This window comes from Oryctolagus cuniculus, chromosome 9, assembly GCF_964237555.1.
Source record: "Oryctolagus cuniculus chromosome 9, mOryCun1.1, whole genome shotgun sequence".
NCBI classification, from domain to species: Eukaryota; Metazoa; Chordata; class Mammalia; order Lagomorpha; family Leporidae; genus Oryctolagus; species Oryctolagus cuniculus.
The window spans coordinates 121,908,104-121,933,517 of NC_091440.1; positions in this window are offsets into that span (position 1 = coordinate 121,908,104).

The following is a 25,414-nucleotide window of genomic DNA, read 5'->3' on the forward strand; positions in this document are numbered from 1 at the left end:
TGCCTTTCAGTTTTATGGCTGGTCAAATGAAAGAGAGAGAGAGAGAGAGAGAGGAGTTGAAAATGGGTTGTGGGGAATTAGAGATGTAAGTTAGAGAGCCAGTGACTAGGAGAAAGAACCTAGAAAAGACAGCAGTGACCAATCCACAGTAACAAAATTTCAAGGAACAATATTTGCATTATACTGTTTTAGATGTTGTTATAATGCTTTTCAAACCATATCACAATTTTATAAACATGAACATAAACAAGAAGTTACACTTATGTGTTCTTCCATCCAGATTAACTAGCTCTGAGATAACTGAAAGGTAGAACTAGCTCACAGAATTTAAGTTCCTTATTCCTTTTAGAAGGGAAAAAAAAAAAAGCATCAGTCTCTCAGCTTCAGGTAGCCAAAGACAAAGGGGAGAGAAAGCTCTCCCTAACCACGCCTTCTCACTCGTGCAGAAGGATGTCCTACTACAAGTCTGGGTGCACCATTGGGTTGTCAAGTCCTTCCTTTTCTCCCTGGCTGCTGAACATATTAGGATACTTTATGTGTGGGGCTGTCAGAAAGCACAGGGGACAAGCTTAGCATATTGCTGGAGCATAAGCAGGACTGCCAGACATCAACACATCTCATTACTGTGATATTTTTGTTTAAATGTGTGATGGTGCCATTGAAGTTAATCTCAAAATCGGCTATGAAAATACTATTGAGAAAAGGTTCAAATATTGACGTTTCTAAATCAAACCAAGAAAAATGCTAGTAGGACTGAACCTTTACTAGTCTTCAGAATTAATTAGTTTTACCTACTTCCTAATTTGTTAGGTGGCTATTTCTTATTTTATTATAACAGATATTTTTAACCTAGGTTCTATTTAAAGCATCAAGATAGACAAAGAGTGGAAAATCATTACCGTAACGTTTGGTTGTGGAAAAAAAGAGAAAGATTTGCATTTTTTTTCTTTAACTTTTTCCTTCAAGGGATACTGCTAACAACTCTTCAGAAATTCTTCTAATATTATTAGCCAATTCAGAGTTGATAGGGTGAGGTAACCATTCACAGATTATAGGATTAAGAAATCGTCTGTGTTTTCCCATGGGACTTCAAGATCTTCTTAAAAACAGAGTAGAAAAAGTATATTTTATATGGGATGTGGTATTTTAAAGGACCAAATTTCCCACCTCTAAAAGTAGTAACTGAAAAGATACAACTAAACCAGGACCATCATTTTGGATGTGAGTGCTCCACTAAATCCTGTTCTAAAGGAAAATCCAGTATTCTCTAACCTTCTGCCTAATTTCATTGAAGATTGGAATTTTCATAATGTACACAAAAGGGCCTAACTTATTTCACTTCATACTTCAATTTAAAAATTTTTAAGCATTAATTCTTCAACCATTTGTATGTTCTAAATTCATAACTAGTCATTATCATACTTGGTTGGTAATATTATTTTCCAACTGTAGCTCTCATGCATTATAAATCCATGCTTAGAAACATCCATTCCCTTTTAGCAACTTCTCATGGCTTTCTAGGTAGGACACGGAACACTGTCCCGTTGTATTGATGGGTTGCATCCATTCCCTTTTAGTAACTTCTCATGGCTTTCTAGGTAGAACACGGAACACAGTCCCGTTGTATTGATGGGTTGCCTAAATAATTTGCTTTGGCCAATGGAATGAGATTGGGCATGATGTGTGCCACTTCTGAGCAGAAACTGTGCATCTGAATGGTGCAGTCTGGGCTTTTGCATCCCTGTGTTTTCCATGAAAAGAGCATTTCTAGACAAGGGTGACTCTTTTAGCCTGGGACTCTTTGCCCAGGGGGTGAAGATACATAGAGAACAGACCCAAGCAGGGGCTAATAGAGCTATAATCAACTGGCATATCTATGAATCAAAAATAAGGTTTGATGTGGAAAGCCAGTGAGACTTAGGGGATATTCACCACCACAACAGCAAAAATTTTAATAGACAATAGCCATTTAAAAAAAACTAATGATTCAAATGTTATTATAACAGAAAAGTGAGAAACACTGTAAATTGGGGTAGAGAGGAGAATAAAGTACAGCTAGACAAAGCCTTGGTGTATGGTTTAGCGGTGTACATCATTACCTACTCTGAACACTGGAATGCCAGTTTTCCATTGCTATTTTAAAAAGTTACCTCAAAACTCTGAAATACTGAGCATGTATTATTGAGGAATCCAGCGGTGGCTCAGCTAAGTGTCTCCGGCTCAAGGTCCCATGAGGCTGCAAAATGTCAAGTAGGGCTCTGGTCTCATCTGTGGGCTTGGCTGGGGGTGAAAGAAAAGGATGTATTCCCAAAACCACTCTCATGGTTGCTGGCAGGCCTTGGTCTCTTGCCACAAGAATTTTTCTATAGGTGTGCCTTACAGCATGGTAGCTATTCCCCTTCCCGGCATGTGATCCAAGAGAGAACATTAAAATGCAAACTGTCACCTTTTATAATCTAATCTCAGAAGTGATAATCCATAGTTCTTCCACATTTTATGTATCTTAAGATAAATAAACTCAACGGGAGAGGTTTGTACAGTGATGACAAACCAGGAAGATGGATTTATCAGGGGCCATCTTAGTAGTCTCTTATTATCAACACAGCATGTGAACTCCCTGAGTTTCAATTTCCCAACCTGTGAAATGGGTACAATTGTATCTACCCTGCTTACCTCACAGAACTCTTATAAGGTCAAATAGTGATTAAAAAAAGTGATTTATAAAGGGATAAAGCATTACACAGATTTAACACGCTTTTAAATGCTTTTGTGGGGCTGATGCTGTGGCACAATGGGTAAAGCTGCCCCCTGAGATGCAGCATCCCATTTGGGCACCAGTTCGAATCCCACCTGCTCAATTTCTATCCAGCTCCCTGCTAATGGCCTGGAAAAGCAATGGAAGATGGCTCAAGTTCTCGGGCACCTGCTACCCACATTGGAGACTTGGAAGAAGCTCCTGGCTCTTGGCTTCAGATGAGCCCAGTTCCAGCCTTGTGGCCATTTGGGGAGTAAACCATCAGACTGAAAGGACTGTTGGCTGGAGGCTGACTAGATCACTATGCCATCTAAGGAAATCTTGGCACAGCCATCCTTGAACCAAGTCAGCCCACCAAAGGCGTCCCATAGGTCTCAGGAAACAGTCTGCCCTAGTATCCATCCCTGCTATACTCAGGCATCAACTGGGAGCAGCACAAGGGAGACTGGGCCTTGGTGCCAAACAGTGATGCGTTCAATTCACATATAGAACACTTTCTTGTTTTCTTTACTAAAGTTCTATCTTGGTGCCATTTCTAGTTCTTGGAAAACATGGGCCACCCAGAAACATTTGCCAGAGGTCCTCCTAACAACTGCCTGTCACAATTTCTTAGTGCTCTTGGTGCGCCTGTTGGCAGTGCCCAACCCCCGGCTGAATCTCTTTGGGTCTGACCACTGGACTGTACCACCACCTGTTCACTATTGCCACACCCTCCAGACCTATTTTCCACCCCGGGGACTTAACTTCCTCCCTGCACCTGCGTTTGGGCCCATTATTCTAAGGATAAATCCACCCTAAGAGGGGTTTGTTTTCATTCTAGGTCTAAGATCTGGGTACCATCTCAAGATATTCCAGGGAAGTTGTTGATAAGAGACGGAGACAGAATTTTTGTGTTTTTAATCTTTGTTGTGCCATTCTCAAGCTCTTTAACCTTTGGCAAGTTCCTTAAACTCTCTGTGTCACTGTAAACTGAGGATGATAATAGCACTTCATAAATTTTGTCTTGTTTTGTAAAGAGCTAAGACAATGTCAGGCACATAGAAAGTAGTTGTATTAGCCTATTTTTTTTTAAAGATGCTTGTTTTTTTTTTAAAAAAGATTTATTTACTTTTATTTGAAAGGCAGAGTTATGGGGAGGGGGGTAGTGGGAGGAGAGAAAGGTCTTTCATCCAGTGCTTTACTCCCCAAATGACCACAACAGCCAGAGCTGAGCTGATCTGACGCCAGGAGCCAGGAGTTTCTTCTGTGTCTCCCATGTGGGTGCAGGGGCCCAAGGGCTTGGACCATCCTCTACTGCTTTCCCAGGCCACAGCAGAGAGGTGGATTGGAAGTAGAACAGCCGGGACTCAAATCGACACCCATATGGGAGGCTGGCACTGCAGGCGGCGGCTTTACCCACTGTGCCACAGTGCCAGCACCAGCCCATTTTTCATCACTATAATGAAATACCTGAAGGCAGGCAACTTTATAAAGAAGGAGGATTGTTTTGGTTCACAGTTCTGATATTTTATTTATTTATTTATTTTTTGACAGGCAGAGTGGACAGTGAGAGAGAGAGACAGAGAGAAAGGTCTTCCTTTTTCTGTTGGTTCACCCTCCAATGGCCGCCGCGGTCGGCACGCTGCACTCCCTGGCCACAGCAGAGAGCTGCACTGGAAGAAGAGCAACCAGGACAGAATCTAGTGCCCCAACCAGGACTAGAACCCAGGGTGCCATAGGTGGAGGATTAGCCTAGTGAGCTGCGGCACCAGCTTGGTTCACAGTTCTGGAGGTGCAAAGTCTAGGACCTCATCTAGTCATGACCTTCTTGGTGGTGATGGTCTGAGGCAGTTCAGAGCATCACCTGATGAGAGACAGGGAGTATGGGTGTCTATGTCCAATCATGGGCCCCACCCTAATTACTTACCATAATCATGTCCCAAATACCCCACCTAAACACTATGGAGACCTCAAAATGGGTATTAAATTGCAGCACATATTACCAGGGGATTCCAATTCAATCCCATCAAGGTGGCATGTGCCAATGCCATCTCACTAGTCCCAGTGATCAATTTCTGTTCACAATTGATCATAATGATAGGACTAAGAACCAAAGGGTTCACATAAACAAGAATAGTGTCTGCAAATACTAGCTGATAGAATCAAAAAGGGAGAGAACGATCCAACATGGGAAGTGAGATACACAGCAGACCCATAGAATGGCAGATGTCCTAAACAGCACTCTGGCCTCAGAATCAGCCCTTAAGGCATGTGGATCTGGCTGAAAAGCCCATGAGAGTATTTCAGGCATGGAAAGCCAAGACACTCTGGGGGAGAAAAAAAAAAAAACCCTAAATGAGAGATCTCCACGAGTGAGATCCCAGTGGAAAGAACGGGTCATCAAAGAAGGAGGTACCTTTCTCTGAAGGGAGGAGAGAACTTCCACTTTGACCATGGCCTTGTCTAAAAATTATCAGAGTCGGTGAACTTAGGGGGCTTCCATAGCCTTGGCAGCTTATGACAAGAGCCTAGGGTGATTACTGATGCCATAAACAAGAGTGTCAATTTGTTAAGTCAACAACAGGAGTCACTGTGCACTTACTCCTCATGTAGGATCTTTGTCCTTAGTGTGCTGTACATTGAGATTTAATGCTATAACTAGTAGTCAAACAGTATTTTTCACTTTATGTTTCTGTGTGGGAGCAAACTGTTGAAATCTTTTCTTAATGTATGCTAAACTGATCTTCTGTATATAAAGAGAATCGAAAATGAATCTTGATGTGAATGGAAGGGGAGAGGGAGTGGGAAAGGGGAGGGTTGCAGGTGGGAGGGACGTTATGGGGGGGAAGCCATTGTAATCTATAAGCTGTACTTTGGAAATTTATATTCATTAAATAAAAGTTAAAAAAAAATTGTAGCACATAAAACGTTGGATGAGACTCCTATTGTATTCAAACCATAGCAGAATTCTATAAACATTAGCCATTATTATTATTTATTATCATGAAGACTCCTCAACATATAAATGAAAATACACTGTATCATTTTCAGTAAGACTGAATAAGATGACAACTTTGATTGAAGTCAATACAGTTTCAAGTTTGGATAAGAAAATAAGTAACTGCTGAGAGAGAAAGAGAGGGGTCGGAAGGGAAGGGAGAAATTTTTAAGGTGCATTGGTTCAACCTCATAAGGCCTTAATATTTCAATCCTAGGCTGTTTGAGCTTATTTACTAACTCTGATTTGGCCTCTGAGGCTGGTCGGCTTACCTCTTCATTTGCTTTCTTAGCCCTGGCTGGATTGCTTCATTATCTAGCTGCTTTACTTGGGTTGGTACCAGATCCTACTAGCAGATTTTGCCTCCTGAAGTCATGTCTGAAATAGCTGGTTCTGGAGCTGAGCTGAGTTCAATCCCATTCAAAGAAATCAGGGCAGGCAGGGACTGGGGAATCGCAGTGCTCCGTTTGAGATGTTGTGTGCAGTTTGGTCCCTTCTTCATCTGCTTTCACAATAGATTTGTTGTCTTAATTGTCTTGTTACTGCCTGAAATGGGACCATCAGTTAAAAAAAAAAAAAAAAAAAAGGCGGTGTAGGGTTTGGTCTGGAAAAGATGGAGGTACATTTGCTGGTCCAATTTGTTACTGTTAATTATATATATATATATATATATATATATATATATATATATATTCCCAAAGGCACTAATTCAGTATTGTGTTTAGGTTTCATGAACACTGGATGGAAAGGTTTAATTAAAAACACTTTTCCAAAACAGCCCTGTAGCAGAACACAGAACTTCCACTGCCTCCGTCTCATTCACAGTTGTGCTACCCCCACCCCTCCTTTTATCACTTCATTATCTCAAGCCAAATGTTGATTTGGTCAATTTCCTGTTTGAGTGTAAGCCAGTCCCTTGAAGTTATTTCCGTTTTGTGGCACTTAAAACCCAAGGTTTCCCTGCAACATTTCTACCATTTTAACAGTTCATCTATTGTTTCTTTTTTCCCTAATGACAAGCACCAAAGGATATTTTCAAGCCTACCACTTAATAACCTCATGTGCTTTTGATACCCTAACCCAATTCTCGGAACACTCAGAACATTTTGTGCAAATGGAGGTACATCAGAGGAATTTTCAAATATGAAAACTTCATTTAGGAAACTACTTTCTTTCCTATATTTGCTATTCAACCTTTCCATTTAAACTTGTTTTGAAATGCTGTCAAACTACATAAATCAGAATTTCCTTTTTAAGTTTTATTAATATAGCCTAATAAAATGGAACGAAAATTTTGACTAAATATCTCTGAAGAGTATCCTTTATATGAAAACACCCACAACTTTTGTCAATTTCAGAATTATAACAGAAGGTTGTTTGGTTCAATCTTCTTATTTTCCATCCGGGAAAACCAAAGGTCAGAGAAGTTACGTGATTTGTCCAAGATCACCCATTTAGTTCTGCAAGACAGTGGTGTTTTTGCTCCATCATGCTACTTGCTCAAACCACGACAATGCCCATGTTGATGTGTTTCCCTTATTGGCTTTGTTTTCAAATGCAGAAAATTAGAGATACTTGTTTATAATTTCACTTAAGTATAATTTTCACACTGAAATTAGCAAACTTTAAGAGTATATTGTGGGGCTGCTGTTGTGGCATAGAGGGTAAAGCCATGCCTACAATGCTGGCATCCCATATAGGTGCTGGTTCATGTCTTGACTGCTCTGTTTCTGACCCAGCTCCCTGCTAATGGCCTGAGAAAAAGCAGCTGAAGATGTCCTAAGTGCTTGGGGCTCTGCACCCACATGGGAGACCCAGAAGAAGCTCCTAACTCTGGCTTTGGCCTGGCCCAGCCCTGGCTTTTGCAGCCATCTGGGGAGTAAACCAGCAGCTGGAAGATAGCTCTCTCTCTCTCTGTGACTCTGACCTTCAAATAAATAAATAAATAAATAAATCTATCTATCTATCTATCTATAATATATCTATATCTCTATATTATATCTATATATAATAAATTAATCTATATATAGATTTATTTATTACACACACACACACACACATATAAAGTTTTGGCCAATATATACAGTTTTGTAACTAAGAGACAGAATATTTTCATCACTGCAATGTATCTTTTCACACTCACTTTATAGTCAACCCTCTTTCTCTATATCTTGGCCCACGGTAGTCACTGTTCTGCTTTATCATATTATAATTCTGCCTTTTCTAGAAATTTTTAAATAATGTTATCTTATAGTATGTAGCTTTATATGTCTAGCTTTTATCACTCACATTTAAAAATGATTGATTTATTTATTTGAAAGGTAGAGTTACAGAGAGATGGAGAGAAAGAGATACAGAGATCTTCCATCTGCTAGTTCACTCCACAGATGTCCTCAAAGGGGTTGGGTCGGCGTGAAGCCAGGAGCCAGGAACCCATCAGGGTCTTCCACATAGGAGGCCGGGACTCAAGCATTTGGGCCACCTTCTGCTGCTTTTCCCAGGCTTATTAGCAGAGAGCTGGATTGGAAGTGAACCAACGAGTACTGGTACTTATACAGAATGCCAGTGATGCCGGTAGTAGCTTAACTCTGTGGCACATGTTGGCTCCATCACCCACATTTTATGTATCAGTAGCTTGCTCCTTTTTGTTACTGAATAATATGCCACTGTTTAACTATATCATAATTTGCTTATCTATTTACCAGCTGACCCATCAGTTTGCTTCCAGTTTCTGATCACTATGGAAAACAGTACTATCAATATTCATGTGTAAAGCTTTGTGTGGTCATATGCTTTCAATTCTCTTCATTAAAAACTTGGCTGTAAGATAATGGAACATATATTAAATATATGCTTATCTTTATAAGAAACTGCTCATGGTTTTTAAAATTAGTTGCACCATTTGACATTTCCATTAACCATGTTTGAGGGTTCCAATTGTTCCTCATTCTTTCCAAAACTTGATATGCTCAATGTTTGTTAATTTAACCATTTCAGTTGGTGTGGTTAATTTATCATTTTGGTGGTGACCCACTGTGGTTATAATTACTCCAACGAGTAACACTTAGCATCTTTTCAAGCTTTTTTTTTAACATCTGCATGTTTTCTTTAGGGAAATGTTTATTCTAGTCTTTTGCCCACTTTTTAAAACTTGTTTCTCTGATTTCTTCTATTACTTTTTTTTAGATTTATCTATTTATTTATTTGAAAGTCAGAGTTAGAGTTCTCCCATCTGAGCTCACTCCCCAATTGGCCACAAGGGCCAGAGTTGTGCACAGCCAAAGCCAGAAGCCAGGAGCTTCTTCCGGGTCTCTCATGTGGGTCCAGGGGCCCAAGGACTTGGGCCATTTTCTATTGCTTTACCAGGCCATAGCAAAGAGCTGGATCAGAAGTAGAGCAGCTGGGACTCAAACAGGCCAGGGCGTTAACCTACTGTGCCACAGCGTCAGCCCCATGCTGACTATTAAATTTAAGAATTTATTCTTGATTTCAGTTTCTTCTTGATATATGATTTTCAAAAGTTTTCTCCAATTCTACATTTTCTTAAGGTTGGTTTTCAAAGAATAATAATTTTGATGAAATGCAGTTTATCATATTTTCATTTTTAGTTTGGGATTTTTGTATCCTAAGAAATCTTTGCCTAACTCAAAGCTACCTAAAATTTCTCCAATGTTTTCTTTTAGAATTTTTATACTTTATATTTTACATTTAACTATCTATGATCTACATTAACTTCACTTCTTACATGTGGTTTTGATTCCATTTTGAATCTGCACTCTTCATATCACAGTATCTCCCTCTGTTGAATCCATCCTCTGCTTCACTTCTTGGGTCAGTTTGTCATCTACCACAGCACCAGGCTTGCCCCACGGAACTTTGGTACCAACCTGGCATCTGTGACTCAGGCTCCAGGCCAGCTGCTACAGACCTAGGCTTTGGAGAAACCTCTGTAAACCAGGTAACAGACTGATGTCTGTGGATTCAGGTCCCAAGCTCACTTGCCCACTGGTCAAGCCACAAGGCCAGCCAGCTTTAGGATTCCAGAAGTAAGCTCCATGGTGGACCTTACCAGCCAGGCTTCCCACAGAACATGATAACCAGTGAAGGGTTTTTGTACCAAAGACTGGAAGAGGTACATACTACTTCTTTTTTTTATTTGAAAGTCAGAGTTACACAGGGAGAAGAGAGGCAGAGAGAGACAGAAAGAGAGAGAGAGGTGTCTTCCTTCTGATAGTTCATTCCCCAATGGGCTGCAACAGCCAGATTTGCACCAATCCGAAGCCAGGAGGAGTCAGGTGCTTCTTCCAGGTCTCCCACATGGGTGCAGGGGCCCAAGGACTTGGGCCATCTTCCACTGCTTTCCCAGACCATAGCAGAGAGCTGGATGAGAAGAGGAGCAGCTGGGACTAGAGCCGGCACCCATATGGGATGCTGGCACCCCAGGCTAGGGCGTTAACCTGCTGCCAGGCTCTGGTACGTATTTCTTGAAATATACAGACATAAGAGGCCAACACTGTAGTGTGGTGGGTTAGGCTGCTGCCTGCAGTGCCAGCATCCCTTATGGGTGCTGGTTCAAGACCTGGATGCTCCACTTCCTGTACAGTTCTTTGCTATGGCCTGGGAAAGCAGTGGAGGATGGCCCAAGTCGTTGCTCCCCTGCATCCACATGGGAGACCTGGAGGAAGCTCCTGGCTCCTGGCTCCTGGCTTCAGATTAGTGCAGCTCCAGCCATTGCAGCCAACTGGTGAGTGAACCACTGGATGGAAGACCTCTCTCTCTCTCTCTCTCTCTCTGTCCTTCTCTCTGTAACTCTTTCAAAAAATAAATAAATCTTAAAAAAAAAAAGAAATGTACAGACATAAATGTTAAGGCCACAGGGTCACAAATAAACAGGGAAATGTGACACCACTAAAGTAGTAAAATAAAAGCACAAGTAATCAGCTAAAAAAAAAAACACAAAAAACAAAAAACAAACAAACAAAAAAACAACGGGGATCTATGAACTGCCTGATAAAGAATTCAAAATAATTATTTTAGAGAAGCTCAGTAAGCTATAAGAGAACACTTACAAATAACTAAGGAAATTTAGGAAAACCATACCTGAGGAAAGCCAAGGCACTCTGGCAAAAAGATCTCTGTGAGTGAGATCCCAGTGGAAAGAACAGGTCTTCAAAGAGGGAGGTGCCTTTCTCTGAAGGGAGGAGAGAACCTCCACTTTGCCTATGACCTTGTCTAAACAAGATAAGAGTCGGAGAACTCAAGGGGCTTCCATAGCCTTGGAAACTCATGACTGGTGCATAGGGAGATTACTGATGCCATAAACAGGAGTGTCAATTTGTAAAGTCAACAACAGGAGTCACTGTGCACTTACTCCTCATGTAGGATCTCTGTCCTTAATGTGCTATACACTGAGGCTTAATGCTATAACGAGTACTCAAACAGTATATTTCACTTTGTGTTTCTATGGGGGTGCAAACGATTGAAATCTTTACTTAATGTACACTAAACTGATCTTCTGTAAAAAAAAAAAAAAAAAAAAAAAAGAAATTATCAATTCCCAACTTGACTCTCACTGGGATTAAACATGACAATAGGTCTGATCTGATTTCATCATCATTTAAAAAAAAATCATCTATTATTTTTCACTTTATGTTTCTGTGTGGGAGCAAACTGTTGAAATCCTTACTTAAGGTATACTAAGCTGATCTTCTGTATATTAAGATAATCGAAAATGAATCTTGATGTGAATGGAAGGGGAGAGGGAGTGGGAAAGGGGAGGGTTGTGGGTGGGAGGGACGGTATGGGGGGGAAAGCCATTGTAACCCATGAGTCGTACTTTGGAAATTTATATTCATTAAATAAAAGATAAAACACACACACACACACACACACACACACAAACCCATACCTGAACAAAATGAGAAGCACACAAAGAGAGAGAAACCACACAAAAGAATAAACAAATTCTGAAGCTGAAGAGCACAATGATTGAACTGAAAAAGTTCATTGAGAACTTCAATATCAGATTCTTACAAGCAGAAGAAAGAATCAGTGAGTTTGAAAACAGGCCATTTAAAGCTATCCAGAGTAATAACAGCACAAAAAGGATTGAAAAAAGTGAAGAACAAAGTCCACAGGGTTTATGGGATACCATCAAGTAAACCAACTATATGTTATGGTTGCACCAGATAGAGGAGAAGAAAGGGAGGGAGAGCTATTTAAAGAAATGATAGAAGATTTCCCAAATTTGAAGAGAGAAATGAACATCCAGATTCAAAGAAAACCAGAGATATTAAACATAGAAAGATCTTTACCGAGATACTTCATAATCAATTTGTCAAAGGTCATAAACAGAGAATTGGAAAGCAACAAAAGAAAAGCTATTCATCATATATAAGGGAACTCACATTAAACTTAAATGGATTTCTTAGCAAAAATTTTGCTGGCCAAGAGAGTAGGGTGATACTTTCAAACTAAAAGAAAAAAAAGCTGCCAATCAACAATACTACATTCAAAAAAGCACGATTCAGGGGCCGGTGCCATGGCTCACTTGGTTAATCCTCTGCCTGTGGCGCCAGCATCCCATATGGGTACTGGGTTCTGGTTCCAGTTGCTCCTCTTCCAGTCCAGCTCTCTGCTGTGGCCCGGGAAGGCAGTGGAGGATGGCCCAGGTGCTTGGGCCCCTGCACCTGTGTGGGAGACCAGGAGGAAGCACCTAGCTCCTGGCTTCGGATTGGCACAGCGTGCCGGCCATAGTGGTCATTTGGGGGGTGAACCAACGGAAGGAAGAATTTTCTCTCTGTCTCTCTCACTGTCTAACTCTGCCTGTCCAAAAAAAAAAAAAAATCATGATTCAGATATGAAGGAAAGAGAAAGATATTCTAGACAGATAGAGACTGAGGGAATTCAATCCCAACAGCTGTATAAGAAATTCTATGGGAGTGTTTCAAGTTGGAATGAAAGGCTGCCAACTAACCTGATATAAACTTTAAACTCACTGTATGAAGATATTTCAAAAAGTTCATGGAAAATGGAATTAAGATTTTTATTTTGGTGCATAAAATTTTTTCAAGTCCATACATACTTTTTTCAAAATATTCTTTTCTACTCATTTCCATGAAGTTTTTAAAATTCTCTCATAAAAGTAAAATATGGACAAATTCAGAATACTCTAATATTATAAGGAAGTGTGTAAATCACTTTTACCTTTAGTATACAAGTCAACAGAAGTATTAAAAATAACAAGAGCTATAATAATTTGCTAGTCTATATACAATGTAAAAAGATATAAATTGTAATCTCAATCATAAAGTCTGAGGGGAGAAGTGAAAAACAGAATTTTTGTATGTGGTTAAAGTTATCTAATTAAAATACACTGTTAAAACCATACTTTCTGTGAGTCTCATGGTAATCACAAAGAAAAAACTTGTAGTTGGTACACAAAAAGAAAAAGAAAGGAATCAAAATATACCACTACAAAAAAATTACCAAATCACTAAGGAAGAAAGCAAGAAGAGAAAGAAAGGAACAAAAAAGCAGTCAGAAAACAATTTTTAAAATAGCAACAGATAAGTTCTTACTATTAATATTTATGTCTTTCGATTCTAAAACTCCATCTAAATGCTGTCTACAAGAGACTCATTTTAGGACGCAAGCTGAAAGTGAAAGTGGAAAGACATAAATCAAAGATGGTCATAGGAAACAAAGAAAATCACTATGTAATAGAAAAGAAGCTAGTTAATCATGAGAATACGGCTATTGTAATTACAGACACAGTCAACATCAGAGTACCTAAATATTTAGAGCAGATATTAACAGCACTGAAGGGAGAAATAAATAGCAATACAATATTATAACTGATACCACAGAAATACAAAGTATTAGAACAGACAACTATGAGCAATTATATGCCAACAAATATACAATCTACCAAGTTTGAATTATGAAGAAATAGAAAAATTAATAGAGCATTAATGAGTAGAAATATTGAATCATTAATCAAAAACCTCCCAAAAAAAACAAAAATTCAGGACCTGAATGCTTCACTGGTGAATTGCAACAAAAATTTAAGGAAGAAATAATGCCAATCTTTCTCAAAGTTTCAAAAACTTGAACTACCATTGGCTCCAGCAATCCCACTTGTGAGTATATAGTCAAAGAAATGAATCCAATATCTCAAAGGGTTATCTGTACCCTGATGGTCATTGTAGCAATTTTAATAATAGTCAAGATAAGGAATCAACGTAAGTAGCCAGTGATTGGTGAAAGAGTAAAGAAAATATTGTGTATAATCAGATATTACTCAGTCTTATAAAAGAAGGAAATTCTGTCATTAATGACAACATGGATGAACCTGGAAGACATCATTCAAACTGAAATAAGGCAGGCATTTATATGTAGAATCTAAAAAATATGAACTCATAGAAGGAGTTGATAGATTGGTGATGGCAAGAGGTAGGAGACGGGGGAAATGCTGGTCAAAGTGTACTAAGTTTCAGTTAAGCAGGATGAATGAATTCTGGAGATTTAATGTTGAGCATGGTGGTTATACCTAATACACTGCATGGTGCACTTGAAGTGTGTGGAGAGTAGATCTTAAATGTTCTCACTATATTCACAAAAATGTTAACTATGTGATAGATATGATCATTTCACAATATATATGTATGTCAAATCACCTTAAATGTATACCAGTTTTAGTTATTAATTATATTTCAATAAAACTAGAGGAAAAGGACGTTAGCAGGACAACTGAAGGAATCTGAATACAGATTATATTTTGAATAATGGCATTTTCTGATACTACATTGAATGTGATAATCTGTACTTTTTTCTTGAAGGCTTATGCTGAAATATTTGAGAAATATTAAATAAATATGAAAAAATATTACCCTTAACCTTTTGGTGAATGTGCTTTTTTAATAAAAAAGATTTATTTATTTGAAAGGCAGTTTCAGAGAGGCAGGGGTAGAGGCAGAGGGGGAGAGAGAGGTCTTCCATCCTCTAGTTCATTCCCCAAATAGCCACAATGGCCAGAGCTGTGTCAATCTGAAGCCAGGAACCAGGAGCTTCTTCTGGGTCTCCCACGTGGATGCAGGGGCCCAAGGACTTGGGACATCTTCCATTGCTTTCCCAGGTTGTAGCAGAGAGCTAGATTGGAAGTAGAGCAGCTGGGACTCGAACTGGCAGCTATATGGGATGCCAGCATTGCAGGTGGTGGCATTATCCGTTATGCCATAGCACCGGCACCTGAATGTACTATCTTACAACCCTTATATAGTTTTAAATTTTGAAAATAAAGTTGGAAAAAAATAATGCAGGGGAAATCAAAAACATTCATCTTGCAGAAGTTCTCTTTATATTTTGGTGATTGCTCCCTGGCTACATTCTGCTTGTCACAGAATTTTGAGAAGTAAGCACAGCCAATTCCATAAAATAAGACTCAGGGTTTGAAATTCCACAGGATGCAGCTCTTTTGGATTAAGTTAACTGGAGATCAAAGAGTGTAAAAATGTGTCCTCCTTCAACTCATGGAAATAATTTTTATCTCATAGAGAATATACTTTTTAGAGATGCCCTGATTTACGCATGATTTAAGAAAACTGAGTTGTTGGGACTCCCAGGCGGTCCCTTGATCTCTTGATCTTGTTAAACATCCAGATTCCCTCTGTAAGGGATTCAACTAAAAAAACTGGGAGCACCCCTTGGGTTTCGTAACACCCTTCCTACCACAAGTGAGAAAGTGACGGTGCCATTCCCTGCCCTCAGCCTAGCCAGTGAGAAGGGGACAGCCTAGTACACGCTGTGGTGCTCTTACACGATATTTAGTTTTTAACATGCTTTCTGACTTAGGAGCTTGTGAAGCCACAGTGCATGCCCCACAGTTCAAACTTTGTTCCTGTCCCATCTTTGGCTCCCATGGCTCAAGCAGTTCTCTCGAGGAGATAGAAAGCCATGATTATCAAAGCCACAGTGGACTGTAGTCCGAGAAGCAGAACCCATGTAGAAGCCGGCAGGGAGCAAGTCCGTCACTTGGAGGAGCTTTAATAGTGACCCAAGGAGATCTCTGCCTAGTGTCTCCAGACCAAACCAGGCAAATGCTGGTTTTGAGAAATGTGAGATGGTGGCTGTTTTCTGAAGCAAACTCAGAAAATTTCATGATTTCTTTTCAAGCACACACCTGTCAGAACTGGGAGACCTGTGATACGTACCTTGCAATGATTTTCCATCACTGGACTGTGAATTCATAAGGAACCTGCTTGGACAGACAGAGTCCATTATTAAATGGGCATGAAGGTTACGTTTAAACAAATAGGAGAACTTGAGTCAGCTTGCAGAATGATACATTTACATTTACTTCTGCAGGACACTATCATAATAAGTACTTGCAACAGCCCCAACAGATCTTGTCTCTTTTTAACAGAAGTGCTCGAAGCAGGGATTATATTCATTTATGTTTTCTGATCATCACTTTCAAACATTTTGAAAGGGCTCAATAAATACTAAAATTAGTCTGCCTTAAGGTATACAGATCAGGGGCTGGTGCTGTCGCCAAGTGGGTTAACACCCTGGCCTGAAGTGCTGGCATCCCATATGGGCTCCAGTTCTAGTCCCGGCTGCTCCTCTTCTTATCCAGCTCTCTGGGAAAGCAGGAAAAGATGGCCCAAGTCCTTGGGCCCCTGCACCTGCATGGGAGACCTGGAAGAAGCTCCTGGCTCTTGGCTTCAGAATGGCGCAGCTCTGGCCTTTGTGGCCATCTGGGGAGTGAACCAGCAGATGGAAGACCTCTCTCTCTGACTCTACCTCTCTCTGTAACTCTGTCTTTCAAATAAATAAAAATAAATCTTAAAAAAAAGTATACAGATCATAAGCACAGATTCTGACTTAACCTAGAGAAAATGGAGAATAGCTATTCCTAAACTTCCATATTTATACGTTGTGTTTTTTCTGTCTTTCCATCACAGCTGACTGTGCTTAAAGATAGCGGATGCTCCTAAAATACGATGCCAATACTACTTTCCTTCCAGCGTAAGTGAGCATCAGACTCTGAGGCTGGCGAACAGGAAATTCTTGCCTTTTGAGTGATGAAAAATTATATTCTGGCTCTAATTGGCCCTAAGCCAATGTAACTATTTAAGGCAAGGTTGTAACCCTTTGTTAGGATCACATGAGTTTTTGGTGAGTCAAGAGGGAGAATAACATTATTCTGAACTCTTCAACACTTTGTCTTTGAAATGGTGAAACCATATCGTAGTGAAATTTCATGATTTAATGAAAACAATACAGAAGACACCAGATAAGTATACACATCCAAAGGGGTTTCAAAATATTCATGGAAAATGCATAAAAATGGATTTCCAGATTTCTTAAATTCCATTTTCTCATGAAGTTTTAAAGCTCTCTTGGACATAGTTTACTACCATCCCCCAAAACAGCATCGATTGGCTAATGTTAATATTTTTGAATGTTGAAATTTGGCAGACCATGGATCTACAGATGTTTAGACCAAGATGACATCTCCAGAAGTTGGTCAGTATTATTGTTTCAAGTTAGGCGCAAAAAAGACAGAGGGATTAATAAGGCCCTGTATTGGACAAGACTCCCAACTGTAAGTCCATGAGGAAAACTGACTAGCTGAAGGTCATGCTGCTGGCCACACAGCTCCACTACTCACTTCCAACTGTAAATGAGCTACCCAATGCTGAGTCAGGTTTGTTTCCTTTCCCTTCTCCTCTGGCATCCCTGCGGGCTTCTCAATTCAATGAAACTCCAGGAGAAAGAGGCCGCTTACTGTGAATAATCCGCAGCAATCTAAAGATTCAAAAGCAGTTGAAATTCCGAGAAGGGATTGAATGTTATAAGAATAAACGGTTTAGTATTTTAAAGACAGAACTGCCCTTGTTTAATATCAAAGGAGTATAAGAGGCACAGGTTTCTAGTAACTTTCATTATTTATGTAGGAGTTAATATCACTCTGCACTGTAGGAAATGGAGTCCATGCATTCACAGTCTAAACATATTTTAAAACAGAAGTTTTTTTTTCTTTCCTTCATGTCTTTCTTTTCTTTCTTTCTTTCTTTCTTTTTTTTTTTTTTTTTAAGGTAACAATGGTAGCATCTGTAAGTAGTAGTTTTCTACTTACGCTATGGTAAGGCCAAATACACAGCACACTTCTTAGGACACTTAGACAAATCTGTTGCAAGCGGGAAAGATTATGTGTATTAGGATATATTTCTTAAATGCAAAAGCAGAAATGTTACGCTATATCAGAAATAAGAAGTGTTATACATGATGGCTGTAGGGAAGGAAAAACGAATTGCTTTTGTACTAGACTCTTTCAAATATATCATTTTTTAAAACATGGAGATAACACCCTGCTGAGCCTCAAATCCACTTTCAACAGTAAAGAAAGACAATTGCATGTTTGAAACATCTCTCAAAAACTTCGGCTTCCAGGGACTCCATCAAAGTTTCACCCTTGCAAGAATTAACATCTTTGAATACATATCATCACTGGAAGAGAGAAAGGAGGAAAAATGTCAAATTCTATATTTATTTTAAAATTTGTACGATGCAAATACTATTCTACAAGACAACACATGGAACTCAAAAAAAGTTACATGCAAGTGAAAGCCAAATCAGAGAAATATGTCAAATTTAATTCATTTCATATCTAATACATATCATGATCTCTACTTTATATACAGTATTATTATTGGAAAATCAACTTAAACACAATCCTGTCTCTCAAAGAATTTATAATCTCACTTGAAGTAACTGCTAATAATAAAATTCTAATTTTACAGAAATGGATACAAGTATTTAAGAATATAAAGGAGAAGTTTTCTTCCCCCATCTAATTATGTATATCAGAAAAAACTTTAAAGAGTGTGCAGGAATTCAGAGAATACATGGAATTTAAGAATGCATACACAACACAGGGGACCTGCAGGAGAGGGGAACATGAGCAAATAAGCGATGAAAATAGTCTTTGGAAAAAGAGAATAAATGTGGAGGAAAAAAATAATAAACGCAATTTGGGACCAAATCTGGTTTCGACATGGTTCTGCTGAGTTTGTCTTAACTCAGTGTGTCTTCAGGAGCTCATGTTTTGAGTAATTTCATGGAGAGCCATCATTTTCTTTGTACTGAGTGACTCAGACTGGACATGGAGCACCCAGTTTGGAGTCCATTAGAATAATCTCAGAGTTAAAAAAGTATTGTAGGTAGTAGGGTGATGACAAAATAGGCAGATCTAAGTAATCTTACATAGATCGAATTTGTAAGAGTTTTCAATTCATAGATATTGGTGGGAATAATAAAGAAACAATGATCAATAAGTTGTAGAAGTGAGGCTGGAATGTGGGGAAAATGGTAAAGCTAACAATATAAAACACTCTCAAAATAAATCATATAATCTTAGGAATTTTGCTGTAAATTTGTGTATTCCACTAGCGATTATTATTTTAACACTACAAAGCAACCTGAGTGCTCTATGAAATAATCTGCTAATCCTCTCATGATTCTTGTGTATATTGGTAGAACAGATTGACTTCACAGGTGAACTTTAATCAAAATTGTGGGTTTCAATGTCTAACCTTACCGAATGAAATTTTAACGTTTTCCTTTTTACCTTCATATTCTAGTTGGCTTCGCTGTCTTGGGATATAGGATTCCACAGCTTATTTTTAAACTATTAATTTGGAATTTTCTCAGATATTTTTTCTCAAGACACAACATGAGCTCCTAAGCGGAACATGTGTAGTTTTTGTTGTTGTTGTTGTTGTTGTTGTTGTTTTTAAGATTTATTTATTTACATTAAAGGCAGAGTTACAGAGAGGCAGAGGCTGAGAGAGAGAGAAAGAGAGAGGTCGTCAGTCCACTGGTTCACTCCCCAAATGGCCACAATGGCTAGAGCTGTGCCGATCTGGAGCCAGGAGCCAGGAGCTTCTTCTGAGTTTCCCACATGGGTGTAGGGGTCCAAGGACTTGGGCCATCTTCCAGCTACTCTCCCAGGAAACAGCAGAGAGCTGGATCAGAAGGTGAGCAGCTGGGACCCAAACTGGCACCCATATGGGATGCTGGCACTGCAGGTGGCGGCTCTCCCGCCTAAGCCACAGCACCGGCCCCCATGTGCAGTTTTAATCCTGGCTTCCGCTCCCCAGGCTCAGGAAGACCACAGTTGGCTTCATCCTCCATGTATATACATGATAGCCATTAGAAAGCAGAGTTGCTAGATATTTTTCTTCTTATTTCATGATTTAGGAGATGAGGGAGTAGAGTTTGACAGAAGTTATTGTTTCACATAAGTACATTTCCCAAGCATTTTAGTAATTCAACATTAATTTCAATTAATAAACACTTCTTATAAAATATGAATATTCCTATTGAGGATGACTGTTATCAGATGTTTAGATCTTTTTAAAAACGATTTATTTTATTTATTTGAAAGGTAGAGTTAGAGAGAGAGGCAGAGAGAGAGAGAGAGCAAGCACATGCCACGGAGACCCCATCCGCTGGTTCACTCCCCAAACAGCCACAATGGCCAGGGTTGGGGTCAGGCTAAAGCTAGGAGCCAGGAGTCAGGAGCTTCACCTGGGTCCCCCGGATGGGCACAGGGGCCCAAACACTTGGGCCATCCTCTGTTGTTTTCCCAGGTGCACTAGCAGGGAGCTAGATTGGAAGTGGAATAGCCGAGTCTCGAACTGGCACCCAGATGAGATGCCAGTGTTGCAGGTGGCAGCTTAACGTGTTATGGCACAACACTGGCCCCAGCCATTCAGATCTTAATACAAATTAACTTAATGCCCTAAACAGTCAGGACTAACTGACACCATGCTCAATAAGGAAATGGAAATGCTGGTAGGAAAGTGAGGGACTGAAGCAGGATTGAAGGTCTCAATAGAAACCAGTAAGTAGCAGATCAGATGGTGTTGAGAGGCCAAGGAATGTCAGAAGCAAGAGGCAAGAGAACAGAACACACAAAAAAAGTGTGGCATCCCCAAAGATGTTTTTGATTTTCATTGTTTTCCTCTAAATAGTAGATGGGGGAGAGGAAGAATATACTCCAAGACCCTTGAACATTAGTGCAAGCACCGTGATAATATGGCAGCCAATCTGGTGACTGAGATGGCTGCTACTAAATGACTAACAGGTAGACAGGGTGCACTGCATGGATATGCTGGGTGGAGGGACGATTCATGTCTCGGGAGGGACAGAGCAGGACAGCACAAGTTTTTATCACACTATTCAGAACAGTGTTAAAAACTGCTCATTTCTGGAATTTTCCATTTAATATTTACAAACTCAAAGTCATGGAAACTGGAATTGAGGAAAACAAAACCTTAGACAAGGGCAGACAACTGAATATTAACGGGTGTTAGTTGAAGTGCATGCTTGTCATAATTCTCATACAAAGCACAAATATTTATTTTCAAATGGAGAATCCACCAGGAATATTATTAAAAGATACGAATTTCTAAGATGGTCTTATTGTCAAGAAGAAAGTTACAACATGTATTATCAAATAGACACAATGTGTTGGCAGGCAGTCTGCAAACATTTTGGAGATAAAAATGAAAACCTCCCTGAAGCAGGTTAATGTGTTTCTACAACTGTTGTCAGGTGGCACAGCAGGGGCCCACGCTACTCAGGACTCCTCCATGGGGATGATTAGGGTTAACCTATGGCTAGGGTGACGCCTAGGACTACTTCATCAAATGTTTTAACCAGTTTCCACTCTTCTGTAACCCCTGTTGTGCATTCCAGGTCGGAACGCCAGGTCTTTGGTGAACATCATCAAACTGTGTCCTGGATTAAATCCATATATGTGCAAGAATAAATTGTTAGACTTCCTAATTTTCTTAGCAGAATGTTACTTTTTGGGAGAGGAAGTGGGGGGTGGGATGGGAGTACGGGTGGGAGGGTGGGAATGTGGAGAAGAAACACGATATCCCTAAAAGCTGTACATAGGAAAATTTGTATTCATTAAATAAAACTCTGAAAAAATACAATGTTACTTTTATTTCTCATCTATTTGGAGTGCAAAAGACCTGCCAAAGATCAGCAGTGAAGGTACCATTACTCCAGGTTCTTGTTAGAAGACTTAAATGTCTTACACTCTGTGCCTAACAAAAGCCTTGGTGGGAAAAATCGTTAATAAGCATGCTTGCCTGAAGGACAATCTATTGAGTCACTCCTTCAGGAATTCAAAAACTGTCTGAGCTCAATATTACCAACAGATGACCACATATGTGGACCATGCCACTTTTGCTCTCAACAAGATAACCAGCACTGGAAGATGCCGTACTATATGGCTTTTAACTTTCAACAGTGGCAGCCTACATCGGGGAGCTCCTCTGGAGACGGTGTGACTGTGCATGAAAACATTATTCTTCTGCCCTCCAGAACTTGTTATTGATGTTTATGTTGTTGGTTCCATTGATCACATGTGGCAAAAATACACATTCTGACCTCATCTGCACTAACTTGTGGAGGAAGGAACTTTCCATTTGCTAAGAATCCTTTTTGTTCCATTTCTGGACAACTGGAGAATTGAGTGTTACTCTGGGAAACCATTCTGGAGGCTACTTTCTAGTCTCATTTCTAAAGTGAATAATTTCATCATCTTCAGCAAATTACCTAAAGCTCTGCTTCAAGCCATTTTAAGAAATTTTTGTTTTCAAAGTTCTCCACACTGTTCAAACACCACAAAGACTTCTCTTGGAGCCCCCCTCCTGGCCACTTCAACAGGAGGTCTCTGTCTTAAATAAATCTTGCTTTTCTCTGTCTCTCTCAAAAAAATACTACAAAGAAAATTATTGAAAAATTCTCATTAATGTAGGATGTATCAAAGTGCCCATTTCATCATTGTGTGTATTATCAAAGAACAATTCTATGTATTTTTTAAAGTTTGCTAATTTGCTAGAGAAAATTTTTATTTCAATTTTTCTTTTCTAAGGAAAATAAGACTACTTTTAAGAGCAATATTAGGCTCACAGTAAAACTGAGCAGGAAGTACAAATTAAATGTTCTTCGCCTCCACATGCACACAATCCCCCCCCCCCCATTATCAACAGCGCCCAGCACAGTGGTCCATTTCTTATATTTGTTGACCCTACACTGACACATCATTATCACTCAGAGTGTGCAGTTTACATCAGCATTCCTTCTTGGTTTTGTACATTACATGAGTTTTCACAGACAAGTATCCACCATGTGCATCCATCATCATGTATCCACCACTGCACATCAAACAGAAGTTTCACTTTCCTAAAACATTCTCTGTGGTCTGCCTATTCTTCCCATCCCCACTAACAACCACAGATATTTTTATTGTCTCCATAGGTTTTCTCTTTCCAGAATGTCATAGAGTTGGAACAATGAGGTATGTAACTTTTTCAGACTGGCTTCTCTCATTTCCTAACATGCATTAAAGGATCCTCTGTGTCTTTTCCTGGCTTTAAAGTTCATTTCTTTTTAGCTGCAAAAGATTACATTATATGCATGTACCACAGTGTATTTAGCCATTCATCAGGTGAAGGACATCTTGGTTGTTTTCAAGTTTTTGGAATTACGAATTTGGATGCTAGAAACACCGATTTGCAGGTTTTTGTGCAGATGCAAGTTTTTAACCCATTTGCATAAATACCAAGGAGTACACTTGTTCAATTGTATAGGAAAAGTATGTTTAGTCTTCTAAGAAAGAGTCAGACTTCTTCCAAAGTGACCACCCTTTTGCACTCCCACAAGCAGGGAATGAGAGTTTCCACTGCTACACGTCCTTGCCAGCAATTGCCACGACCAGTGTCCTGGAACTGGACCATGCTATGGGTGTGTACTCTATTTCATTACTTTGTTACAACATACAATATGGAGTAGTTTTTCACAAGCTTTTTGCTATCTATAGAGCTTCCTTGGTAAGGTGACTGTCCAGGCCTTTTGCCTGTTTTTAAATTAGATATTAGTTTTCTTATTGGTGAATTTTAACAATTGTTTGTATAGTTTAGATAACATCCCCTGACCAGATATATCCTTTGGAAATGTTTTCTTCCAGTCTGTGATTTCTCATTTCATTCTATTGATAGGTCTTTTGCAGGGCAAAAAAATTTTAAGGAAGTTTATCAATTATTTCTTTTATGGATTTTACCATAAATATTGTATCTAAAACCATTTACTATAGACAAATAAAAATTGTTGTCTAGATTTTTTCTGTGTTATCTTCTAGGAGATTCATAATTTTATATTTTACATTTAGGTATATATAATCCATTTTGAGTCAATGTTTTTGTAAAAGATGTGAAGTCTATGTTTAGATTTTTTATTGTTGTTTTGTTTTAGTTGATTTCTGTTTCACCATATTGTTTTTCCTGCTCTGTTGAAGATTAGTTGACTACACATATGTGAGTCTATTTCTGGATTCTCTAATCCCTACTACTGATTTATCTGTCTATTCTTTCTCAAGTACCACATTGTGTTGATTACAGTAGGATGTTTATAGACTTGAAGTCAAGTAGTGTCAATCCTCTGTGTTTTTTCTTCTTCTTCAATACATGGTTGTTCTGGGACATTTGCCTTTCCATATAAACCTTAGAATACATTTGTCAATATCCACAAAATAACTTGGTTAGATTCTGATTGGGATTGTGTTGAGTCTGTATAACAATCTTGACACTATTTTCAATTCACGAATATGGAGTATCTATCCATTTATTTTGTTATTTTTTTGATATCTTTCATCAGAGTAGTTTTCCTCATATGGATTATGTACACATTTTGTTAGATACACTCATCAGTATTTCATTTTTCTGGATGTCAGAGTAAACTGTAACATGTCTGTAATGTCATATTCTACCTGTTTATTACTGGTGCTTAAGGCAGCAATGGGCTTTATATACTAACTTTGCATTCTGTACTCTTGCTATAATCACTTATTAGTTTCAGGATTTTGTTGCTGTTGTTATTGTTGTTGCTGTTTCTTCCAAACTTTCTACATAGATAATCATGTCATCCGCAAGCCAGGTTTATGTCTTCCTTCCCAATCTGTATACATTTATTTATTGTTCTTGTCTTATCACATTAACTAAAGTCATTTTACCAGTTTATAGAATCTAATGAAGTGATACAAGAATGATGTTTTAAAACATACTTCCAAGTAAATGTCTATTTAAAAGTGTACTTATGTATTTGAAAGGCAGAGTAACAGATAAGAAGAGAGAGAGGGAGAGAGAAAGAGAGAGAGAGAGAGAAAGCTACCCAAGTACTTGAGTCATCATTTGCGGCTTCTCTAGGGTGCATTAGCAGGAAGCTGAATTGGAAGTGGAGGTGGGACTCAAAACCAGGCCTTATGATATGGTATGCAAGTTTTCCAAGAGGTCGTTAAACTTCCTGCACCACAACACCTGTCCCAGGAAATGACTTCTAAAATTACAAAATGAGGAGTGGTCATGTCAGGATGGCAAATTCCTGGTAGTTGCTGCATTGACATCTTCTAACTTCACTGTCAAGCATTCAAAAAGGCACAAAAAATCATGGCAACTCTGAACCTCAAGACTATTGACCATTTAGTGACAAATGATAGAAGGCCAAAAATTATTATGTGTTGAATTAAGTTGACTGATGGCCAATGAGGTTCTAGTTGAAATTACTGTTAAACACGGTGATCACTGAGTTGGCTTAGCCAA